The 11481-nt window shown below is 40.1% G+C and overlaps 1 long non-coding RNA gene across 1 annotated transcript in view; it reads right to left on the reverse strand.

The window, feature by feature from the left end:
* The window catches only part of LOC137573479 (uncharacterized), a 43716-nt gene extending 33126 nt beyond the window's left edge, over positions 1 to 10590 (reverse strand). The window contains exon 1 of the long non-coding RNA XR_011031898.1: positions 10328 to 10590. This is a non-coding gene — a long non-coding RNA (uncharacterized lncRNA). The remainder of the gene's footprint in view (positions 1 to 10327) is intronic.
* Between the last annotated feature and the right edge of the window lie 891 nt (positions 10591 to 11481).

Below are 11481 nucleotides of genomic sequence, written 5' to 3' on the forward strand. Positions count from 1 at the left end.
AGTATCCTATCCGCCCTTGGAAACTCGTATTCGTGATCAGCTGCCAGTTGTTCCAGCACTCCGACTGCCAGAAACGGTGCACATGCCGTGCCATAGGTGACTGTGGTCAACTTGTAATGCTTCAATGGTTCCTCAGGGTCCTCTCTTTAAAGGATTAAAATCTGTCTGAACATTTTGACTATGTCCGCAGAAAATACGAATCTGTGCATTCGAAAACGGAGACGAACGTTGAAGAGGTGGCGCTGTATATATGGACCAATATGAATCGACTATGTATATTCCATTCGAGTTGCGTACACAGGAAGTGAGTTTCGAACTTTTCATCCTCTTCGTTTACAGTTGTATGTGATGGAACTTTCTCAAGTTCCCAAAATCTTTGCAATAGTCCATTTATTTTGACCGTAGTCAGCAATGACGTAGGTGGTGTTTGCAATCTTGAAGTGTACACCAAATATGGTGCAAACTGCAATAGGGTGCCCTTGCCCATCGCATCACTTCTCTCCGGTGAGAACTAACCAAATGTAATCATTGCCCAGCAAAATGTCGATGGAAGCGTTAGTTCTGAAGTCAGGGTAAGCCATTCGGTATCCATTAAATACCGGCAGTGATGAAGCATCAATATTTTCACGGGCCAATGGTAAGGTGATCCATCATAAAACGTGAGCATTAATATCGATGCAATGACTCAACATACGAGACATCATCTGAAGAGAGCAGAAACTTCTGGTTATTCCCGCCTTGACGTCCGATGCCTGATGTGGCAACTCGAAATGGCGAACGTGCAAGCCCCAACGTCTGTACGCACCGTTCCGAACAAGTCTGAGGCGATATCCAATAAAATACGGCACGTAAGCAAGGCTCCTTGAGAATTTCGCACGTGTACCAATGCAGTTGGTAGAGTACTTCGTCGTTGGCCATTTGGCTTACTGGGTCGGGTAACATTTATCATTGCTAATCTGCCATTCCCTTCTTAGACGTCGTTTTTCCGTTATTAATTGTTCTACATTGTACAACTGCTTGCCTCTAGGATTTACCAGGCGAGATCCCCAATGCGTAGATCCCTAGCAGTCCCCTTCTGCAATAAAGCGATCTCCGAGTGTGTTAAAGAAATCGGTAAATTCCTTTTCAGAGATTGAGAAGCGTGGTGGGCAGTACAGGGTAACCAATGTAGTGTTGCCGCAGCCGGTTTGGACGGTTATAGTAGTTGCTTGTAGGTGCTGTGTTTCAAATCTGTTGAGGAACGAGCGTTTTATACGGTTTTTGATTAGGATACCAGTCCCGCAATGAGCTTTTCCGTCTGAATGGTTTGTTGCGTAGAAGGTATATTTTGGTATTTGAAAATTATTTTTTGATGTTAAATGTGTTTCCGATATCAGCAAAACGTCGATTTCACTTGAGTCTAGGAATAGTTGCAGTTAATTTTTGTGCTTGGAGACACCGGGAGCATTCCAAAGACATAGACGTAGGGAAGCCATTATTTATTCTCGATAAGATTCTAGATAAACAGGTTTTTATTCCGCATCAGTTCCTGCACACAGTTTTGCATGAACGTCATAAAAGCGGTCATATTTTGATTCAGTGAGATCAATAGGGCCTCTAAACCACTTGGAGTTTGCTCACCAAGTTCTGGTGCGCAAGGTTGTGGATTCTGTAGATGGTGGAGTGACGGGGTCTTTTTCGCGGGCTCCGTCCGTCTAGTTCGGAGCACACTAGCGAAGGATACACTAGGACTGGTTGGAGCAGGCGTGTTAGATGATCTAACAGCCTATGCGAAGACTTTCTCCGGTGTAGTTTTAGAGGCGTTGACGGTGACTTTTGGTCCAGCTGGGGGTTTGCGCCCGTTTAGTGATTCCCTCCAATAATAGACCATAAACCGTGTATTGATTCTCCAATAATAATGTATTTTTATTGCGAAGCATTTAGAGTTTGCAAACACATCAGATAAGTTTTTCATATGCTTTTCGGAACAAACAATGACTATTAAGTCATCTATATAAAGGAAAGCTTGTGAAGGTTCAAGTCCAGTATATATTTTGCTCTACCTAGTTGATCCAAGATGTCATCAATTCTTGGGAATGGAAATTTATCAGACAACAGTTTTTTTTGGGCGTTCCATAGTTCCTCTTGAATTTTCCGGTAGCCATCTTTGCTTTTAAGCTCCAGAAGCAGATCGCCCTTTTGCGTCTTCCTGGCTCTTGCCACTCCGTCTTTTATGCACTTAAGTCGATCGTCGTCCCGTATAGTTACCATTTTCAACATTTGCGCATACGAAATGCCTTCTTCCGCCTCGATTATATTGGAATCTGGCCGACCTCTGCGCGGCTTGCACCTCGCTGAGACCACTTGCAAATCTGGGGATGGCTTGTGGGTACCTACAGGCTCGCCCTCAGTAGTAATAGAGCTTGTGGGAGCACTACCGCCTGACATAGTCGCATACGTGGGCATTGGCTGCTCGCTGCCTCGCTTTCTTTTGGCGGAGTATTCTTTTGCACAAATGATTCCTCTCTCAGGCGCTTTTGGCTGTCGAAGTGTGCAACAGAGCTCCCAATACGCTTTGCTTTGGTCGCAAGCGGTAGGGTATGCGTGGCTATATCCACTTTGGTATTTTTCTAGCATTTGTCGCCAAGAACTAAGTGACAGACCGCTGTTTGAGCTATATCATGCGCCTTATATCCTGCATCGTGTTCTGGTTCACGTGCCGAACCTGCAGTTTGCCGTCATCCTTCTTCTTGAACGTGTTCTCCAGTTGGCGTAGGATCTCCCACAAGGAGATGCGCGATAGCGCAACCAGGCTTAGTACCGGCGTCGCACTCGTTTGGCTATCAGACGGTAGTAACGGTGGCCTAGCCGGCGGAACCACTGGTGACCGCATCATCCTACTGCTCTTTCTAAATATTATCTTCTCGCCCACCTGATCATTGGCCACACCATCTCAGCGGGCTTGATCCATCGACGCAGTCATTTTGTCCATGTCCTATGTTGGTTCAAATTTGAATTTGAATTTAAATAGTTAACGGCAAGCGATCGGCGCGTAGGCGCCACCTAGTGAATGCAAGCATTGCACTTCTGGATTAAAAAAGCTTTAATTATAGGCACTGACCCGACAAAATCACGGAGCACTTGGAAACACAACTTTCTAGCTAAAGTGTACGTCACACTATTAAGAAATATAAGTATATACAAGAAGAATGGGAAATTTGGAAAAAAGTTTGCAAGGGGAAGTAGCAGGTGTGGCACTGCCAGCGAGGGTATTGCTTCAGAAGGTGGATTCTGTTATTTGCTATCCGAGTTCAGCCTCGAGGTTTTCTCGCACGATGTCGAAGCGTCCGCACCTGAAGAGGACATGTTCAGCCGTGTCGTCTTCTCCGTTGGCGCACCACGCGGTAGCTACAGAAGCAGCCGTGACCGCGCAGAAGTTCCGTCGAGAAGAAATTGACTTCTCCATGGGCCCTGCCCACACAGTCATTCAGGCTTGGGATTAGCCGATAGGTCCATCTGACTTTTTGCGACATATCCCATAGCGATTGCCACCTTGATATGCTTATGTAGCGCGCTTAGCGCGTAGCAATTCTTTTTCGCTTGACCCTAACTTTTGGCACTTTTAGTGCGCAAAGTAGTCTTTTGGATTCATCGGCCAGGATTCCGACAGGGATAGCGCTTGCTAGGACCATGGCTGCGATACCGGAAATCGTACGAAATCCTCAGCAGACCCTTAGTGCGCTGATTCTATATATTTAGTCCAATTCTCGCGCGTATTATTTTCGTGGACATTGCTTCTGTCCAAACCGAAAGGCCTTCTACAAGAAGGTCATTAGTGGTCATCTGTGCGGAGAGTTTCTGAATCATCGCTGACTCGATTCCGTTGGTGTCTCCTTTTGGCTATATGACATTGCTTGCGAAGGTTGGCGATTTCATCATTCCACCAGTATGTCGGTATGTGATCCCTTGGGCAGGTATTACGCAGCCTCTTGCCGACGAGGCTGTATTAGCATTCTGTACTAATGTGCTGGAGAAGTTTTGCATGTCCGTTCGTTTTATGTTGTACCGTTGGGGTGACGCTGATGGTCTGTCGTATCTTCGCCGGCCCTTTATGGTGCAGAGAATTGTCTTGTATGTAGACCATGTAGACATCACTCACTTCCCACCGTGCGTAAGGGCAGAGCGCACTGCTTGCAAAAGTCGATCGTCGAGCCGATATTTCCCCTTTGAAATGTGAATTCCTCGCCTGTGCTTAGAAGTGACAGATCAAGTGTTGCAAAATCTTCTTATAGTGTTTGGCCTCTTGCATTGTTTGATGCACTGCCCCATTCTGATGCCCAGGCGTTAAAATCTCCGGCAACAATTGCCGGCCTATGGTCTGCCAATTTGTCCATCACGGCGCTAAACTCTCCGAGGCTATAAGAAGGAGGAAGAGAGCAGCTGAAGAACAAGTAATTGTACCTATAATTTGGCCCTCACAAAAAAATTGAAAGGCTCTGGGACATGTACTTGTGCCGGTGTAGACCCGCACGACCAAATTGCAGACTTTCCAGAGTTGTTTTGAATCTATTGGGAAGACGATAAATTTCTGTACGGCTCGCTTATATACAAAAGTAGCATTATTTTTACAGAAGTTATAAATAAATCGCCGCTAAATCACTCGTATCGCCCACCGTGCACTGGCGAGCAATATTCTAAAGTAGGGCAAGCTAACAAAGTATAAAACCTCTGTTTTGTAGAGGTCATAAAATTCTTTGTCCCATCGTTTAATGAAGATAAGAAGACTACATGCTTTATTGACAATTAAAGATGTATGATGTTGAAGTATGGGTTTCCGGTCCCGATAATTGACGATGTCCTGGAGAAGCTGCAGGCCGCAAAGTTTTTTACAGTCATGGAGAATGCATTTTTTCACATGCCGATTGAAGAAACAAGTTTAAAATACACAGCGTTCGCGACCAAAGGGGGATTATTTGAATTCAACAAGGTTGCTTTTGGATACTGCACCTGCAGTATTTATATGATATGTGACAAATGTTTTTCAACCGTTGTTAAATGCTGACGTGTTGGATCTGTATATGGACGATATTATAATCCATGCAACGAGAGCAGAAGAATGTCTCAATAAGATGAAGAAAGTTTTTGACACAGCAGCAGCGTTTGGACTTAAAATTAGACGGAAGAAGTGTCACTTTCCAAAAATTTTGTTGATTTTCCGAGCCATACGATCTACATCTACGATGGATTAAATTTAGCAGTCTTATTGGATACCGCATTTAGAGTCAAATTAATAACTGCATCAAATGCATAATCTATAACAAAAGTTCGGGAAAAAGGTAGGATTCATGCAGGTGATAGACCATTAGAAACGGTACATGTGGATCATCTTGGGCCATTACATGCAACTTCACAGCATATATTTGCTATGGTCGACGCCGTTACGAAATTTGTTTGGTTATATCCAAAAAGTTGAAAGGGTGGTCTGCTATATTTGGTAACGCTGGCCGAATTATCAGTGACAGAGGATCTGCATTTATAGCTTATGATTTCGGGGAATATATTAAGTCGAACGGAATCCACCATGTTTGGACAACAAGGGGCTTTGCAAGAGGCAACGGTCAGATCGAACTTGTAAACAGATCTATCATTACGATTATTTCCAAGCTGTCTGCGAATCAACCGACTAAATGGTATAAGTATGTGCCAAATGTGCAACGAGCTATTAATTCTCAACAACGGGATAGAAAATCTGATTCTTAAGTTGTTAGAGGAGGAAATATGCGATAAATTTGATGAAGAGAGACAGTTAATAAGAGCTTCTGCAAAACTGTAAATAACGCCCACGAAGCATACAGGAAACAATATGATTCAAAACGCAACATTAATAACGTATATAAAGTTGGGGCTCTGGTATCTATTCGGCGATATACGATGTTAAGAAGACAGTAAGTTGGAGTGAGTCGAGAAGTCGTGTCGTCGTCGAAAAGTAGTCAGCGAAAGAAGTCGAAAGTTGTCGGTACAATTAAATTGAAAAGTCAAGTCTTTATAAGTATTTGTATCGTACAACCGCGTCTTCAATTTTCCCAGCACTCGTGAAAGATTCACCACTGTGCATTTTACGATCGCGCAACTGTTGATGTAACCCTGAAAATCACACACTGTTTCTGACTAATTGGGCCGCAAAACTTATTTTATTTTATGCTTATACTAACATACATCTGTTTGTCTGTGAGCTCGTAAGCTTCGGCATTCTGCTTAAAGTTCTCAAACCATTTTTTAACGGGTCCGTTGTAACCGTCGAACACACATACAACTTTTTCAAAATGCTCAGGGTTGTTTTGACTTCTGCATATTTTCTCTCATCCGCTTCGATTTTAAGAGAAAACATTTGTATTAACTGTTGCATCTTTATATCTCGATGTCTGGGATCACTTCTTCCTACGTCACTCACTTCTTTTACTTCCATATTATTTTGTATCAATTTTTCTTCTTCCGCTAGACCAAACATTCCGTTCAAGGTCTTATTTTCTACGTTATTCTTTTCGTTTTTCGACTTCGCTGGCGTACGCAATGGTGGTAACATTTCGGTTTTTCGCGGCTGTGTGGCGCCGACTGACAGACTGTTTGAGAACGTTTTTCGTTACCGCGCACTACTGGAATTTTCACAACTGTACAACTTTTGTTATTTGGATGTTTTGCACCAACTTTTACAAAATCAACCAACCGCAACTTAAAATTCCAGCACATTTACATTTACACTTTTCTAAGAACTTTCTACACATTACACATGCACTAACACACACAAAACCGGCGAGTGCGACACAGATGCTACTTAAGCTTCGGATCATTATCCTGATACAGTTTGTATTTCAGTTTGCTCGGGTTTTCATGATCAATGAAAATCTTCAAAATGTGCAAATAATATTCCTTTGTCATTATGTCGTTGAATATTCGCAGCTCTCAAACGCCTTTCGAGGAAATACAACCCCAAACCATAACAGAAAGCTTTCAAAATTTTACTGTGGGGACAATATTTTGGTGGCTTTCCAGCGTTAAATATTGCAAATTTCAGTCTTTTTTCAATGTTTACACCTGACAGCTAAGGCTTTTTTCTGGCAACATACGAAGAGTACTTGTGGACATTCAATACTTTTCGCACATTTTATTAAACATTTTTGCCAATTTTCCACTGTCTTACCCTTGCTATAATTGAAATTTACTAATGGTATTAAATCATCAGTGCCGTTACAAGAAGGACAAATAACAAGGACGTGTGATGTACAGAAGATAATTTTTCAAAAGAATAGGTGCAAAAAAGACTTGGAAAAATATGGTGACAGGTCGTTTTGGGTTTTGACGTTCCGTTAGTTTTCCTTTAGACATTCTTCGACCAAGCTTTGCAATTTGCAAACAATTAATAGACAGAGTCATGATTGCGTCTGTGCTGATTTTTGTATTTCTTTGGTAGCCTTCTTGGAGTTTTTGCATTTTTTTATATATTCCTATCGTTAATACCATGCTAATAAAAGTTTATAAACATTTTTTCTATAAAAAGACCTCCTTTTCTATTTTTCGATGTTGAAGTTGAACTTGTGTGACTTTTTTTCATTTTGAAAACAATTTTGGACATACACTATATATGTTTTCAAAGTTAATAATTAGTTTTACAAGTGCCGAACGCTCTCGTAACTTCTTTTTCTAGCCCGTTCTCGACGGTGTCTGCCCTTCAACTCTTCGACTCTCTCGCGTAGATGCCTCTCACTCTCAGCTGCTACACGCCTCGTCAAATTAATAGTAAACTGAGAGAGTTAGCTAACCAGTACCTAATTTCCTTTTATTTGTTGTTTGTTTGTCCTGAGTGTTTCAGGAAATCAAGGAAAGTTAAATATTTTTCTAGTCTCCAAGTTTCTAACATCCATATTCTACACTAACTGGCTAAGTCTGTTAAACCGATTATTATGCATAGATGTAATGAGTTTTCTTATTATGTCCCCTTTTTATACCCTTGCAAAAAGTGTATATTAATTTTGGTCAGAAGTGTGCAACGCATAGAACGAAGCATCTCCGACCAGTATATATATTCTTGATCAGCACGACGACACGAGTTCAAATAGCCATGTGTGTCCGTCGGCCTGTCCGTCCGTCTGGATCAACGCAAACTCCTCCTAGACCGTAAGAGCTACAGAGCTGATATTTTGCATGTAGGCTAGTATATACTGCAGAGGGTTGTATATCTCGGATTCAGTCGGATCGGACCACTATATCGTATAGCTCCAATACAAACGCAAAAGTCACGACGAGTTACTTTTCTAAACAACTTCGTTATTTTCTGTGCTTTTATCGTGAAACTTAATATTATACAGTTTATTACGCCTATAAATGACTGTGCCAAATTTAATCAAGATCGGTGATCGGTAAGAAAAAGCATTTTTCCACATTGATGGCTAATAGGTAAGGAAAGAGTTACCAAAAAAGTTGCAAGGGTATACAAACTTTGACGCGGTCAAAGTTAGCCCCGGCTCTCTGGTTTTTTGCTAATATCTTTTGAAACTACGCGGTTTACAATTAGACAAAAGAAAAAATGTTCCTAATAAAATGCCAGGCTAAAAAATCCAATATAAAAACAGCAAGTAAAAAGAATAAATGTGTTCAAAGTAGCATGCAACGAAGTATTGCTGCTAATTACTTTGGTACAAGTTCGAAACTTTGAAAGCACTTCAAAATAAATGTTTCCTTTATTCATATGAATAGAAATAGGTACTTTTAATTAAAAAAAAAGGCGCAAATGTTTTTTTATGTTATGAGATTTTCACGAATACAGTGGCGGCCACGAATTTTATACTACTATATACTATTGACTATAACTTGTGTTTTATTCTTTCGATGTTATTCCAAAGTTGTATGGCCTGCAATTTTGCATGATTTTGAGCGGTTAAGGAAAAATGTGTGGTTTTTGGTAAGCAAGCAATCGAGAAGTGTGGTTGTTAGCAAATGTACGAATACTATCTCGGACCAAACTTAAATATTCAATTACTCTCGTTTGCTAAAACAAAAGGTTCGATCCGCCTCATCAAGGAAAATATGCGGTCTTCCAAAATCAAGTGCAAGAGAGCGTTTTGTGATTGTTCGTTTTGAACCAGTGCAGGTCGATCACTCAGGGCAAACGACCGCAACAAACATAATCAAGCTCAATGATTGAGTGAACTGCAAAGTTTGTTGACTCAATGCAGTTCTGTGGAATGAACGTTAATGATGTTTTCATTTTTCAAAATTTGAAATTTGTCTTTTTTTATACCCGTGTAAAAAAGGCATATTAATTTTGCTCAGAAGTGTGCAGTATATACATACATATATTTTTGATCAGCACGACGAGTCGAGTTCATTTAGCCATGTCCGTCCATCGAAAACTCCTCCTAGATCGTAGGAGTTACAAAGTTGAAATTTAGGCATGGTTCCATATGGCTGACACATTGTTCGATACAACGGATCCACCAATCCCTTTGCATCTTCTAATTTAGTCAAACATGTAATCCTGTCTGTAAGGGATGTCACTTGTCGTCGTAGACTCATCGAACAAGAGCTAAACGCCCGAAGCTCAAGGAAAGTCCCACTCTTGACTTCAAAGCATTTATATGCTTTTATACATACGTGCTGTATTTTAATAAAACTCCATATGAATCTTTCAATTCATTACCATTGGGAAGTTATTCAAAAACATGGCAACAGATCACAGCTTAGCTTTGCTGGATTCGGTGCGGCGCAGGTGCCAAGCCACTATTGTTAATAAGTGGTTCAGGACAAAGTATAAAGCACTAAGAACCAGAGGTGAACTGAATTTGAAGTTTTAAATAATTTGGAAACTACAGATTGTAATTGTTAGTTGTCACTGCCATGTACGTCCGTCCGCCGATGTGTTTTACTCAGGCAATTTAAAAGCTATTAGGATGAATCTTGGTATTTAGCCTTTTAATATCCAGAGTGAGATGATGTTTGAATATCGGACCACTATATTATTAAGTGCTAAAGTCGAAATCAGCAGTTCAGCAGCGGACACACACACATACGTCATTGCAACGCTACTAAAACTATCCCTGTATGTAAGTATACAAAGACCTTGCAAAGTTGATGGGAAAGGTTGGGTCTATTAAAATTGAATGGGGTACAGTAAGAGCTTGAAGGCTTTGAAACACAAGAGTCCGTACCGACGTGTAATCTCAATACACCAAAATTTTGGGGCGCACATCTTAATAAAATTAAGCCTTTATCCTTGTTTAAGAATGTAGCAAGCGAATGATAGAAATATTTATTTACGTGAAATATTTATTATTTATTATTATGACTAACTTACCATACAACAAGCCGGTATCCGAACAGTTCCAGGCCAATTAAAATAAAGGAAACACAATTTGTAACTTAGTTTTTGAATAATATCGGGACCATAGTTCGCATCGTCTTTTAACACAACATAGTGAGTGGGACTAACAGTGCCCTGATGCACGAGTTGCGAAACCAAAAAAAAATCAAACATCTTATTTCTGGTTATACATTTATCAACAACTGTACCAGGCAATGGATTATCAAAATTGTTTCCAGTTTTCTAAAAAAAAAAAAAAAAAATTTTAATTTATTATTATTAAATTTTCTGTAGTTATTTGGCTAGACTGCCCAAAAAATACAAATATAGCGCAATAGTACATTATAATGCGTTAATACAACAACAAAAACTCTTACTAAACAGATCGACGAAACAAGCCTCAGCGCACTTTTTAAGAGCAAAAACATAGTAGGAAAAGTATCAACAACATTGAAGAAACATCATGAGAAGATATAAAATCATTACTGCGCACTGCGTTCTGCTTCATAGTTAAAGAGTATTGGACAGAATCAAAAATAAATAGACTAAGATACAGCACACAAAGATACCAAAATATCTATTTATCCATCCAAGAAAAGAGATCTTTTATATACAAGGGCCAAATAAAAGGAATGCCGATGGGATCCCCGGCTTCGCTGTCATTGCAGACAACATTATGGGAAATCTTTTGGACCACCACCATGGATAAACAAACCACACGACCAAAATTCGTGACGAAATATGTGGGTGACATTTTTTCAAACATACATCAAGATGCCATCGATAGCACACTGGAAGTCTTTCGAGAGAAATATTAAACGGATGCTAAACATTTCAGATTTAATATACCATGAAGAAACAAAGAAGGAAATAATAAATATTTTAAAGGACAACGATTTTCCAAATCAAGACATTAATCAAAAAACATAAATCCCCCATTGACAAAAACAAAAAGAAAAAAACCTACTTATCTGTCATTTATTTACCTAAATTATCAAAAAGACTATCACATTTGGAATGTTATGACACAGATCAAATAAAAATAGCACACAAACCTGACAAAACCCTCAAAACATATATTCAGCAAATCAAAATCCAAGATAGAGATGACATATGTATGTATGTATGTATATGTAGAAGTAATGTAA

This window comes from Drosophila tropicalis, unplaced genomic scaffold, assembly GCF_018151085.1.
Source record: "Drosophila tropicalis isolate 14030-0801.00 unplaced genomic scaffold, ASM1815108v1 contig_409, whole genome shotgun sequence".
In the NCBI taxonomy this organism is placed as follows: domain Eukaryota; kingdom Metazoa; phylum Arthropoda; class Insecta; order Diptera; family Drosophilidae; genus Drosophila; species Drosophila tropicalis.